Below are 595 nucleotides of genomic sequence, written 5' to 3' on the forward strand. Positions count from 1 at the left end.
TCCCTCGACACCAAGACAGGATTAGGCAGAAGAGAGAGAGAAGGAGGAAGAGAGGCGGAAGAGAAGAAGGGGGGGGGGGTGGAGAAGGGAGAGGAAGAGAGAGAGGAGAGGGAAAAGGGAAGAGGGGGAGGAGAAAGGGAGGGAGGAGGGGATAATAGAGGGGAAGGAAAGAAGCGAATGGGAATTAGGAGAGGGAAGAAGAAGGGAGGAGTTATGGAAGGAAGGGGGGGAGGGGTGAAGGGGAAAAGTGGAGCAAGAAAAGGGAAAAAAAAGGGGAAGGGGGGGGGAGGGGGAAGGGGAAAGGAAAGGGAAAGGGGGGGGAGGAGTGTTGGGGTTTGAAGGAAAAGGGGGGAAAAGAGGGGAATGGGGGAAAAGGGGGAAAAAAGAGGGTGAAAAGGGGTTGGGGGGAAGGGGGGGGGGAGGAGAGGGGAGGGGCGGAAGAAAGGGGGAAAAAAGGAAAAGGGAGGGGGAAAGGGGGGAAAGAATGGGGTAAAAAAGGGGGGAAGGAAAAAGAAAGGAGTAAAAGTAAGAAAATATAACAATATCAGGGTTTTTGTATGGTATAATGATACCTACCCCACCAAACCCTTTTAAA

The sequence above is a fragment of the Penaeus monodon genome, chromosome 29, assembly GCF_015228065.2.
Source record: "Penaeus monodon isolate SGIC_2016 chromosome 29, NSTDA_Pmon_1, whole genome shotgun sequence".
Classification (NCBI taxonomy): Eukaryota; Metazoa; Arthropoda; class Malacostraca; order Decapoda; family Penaeidae; genus Penaeus; species Penaeus monodon.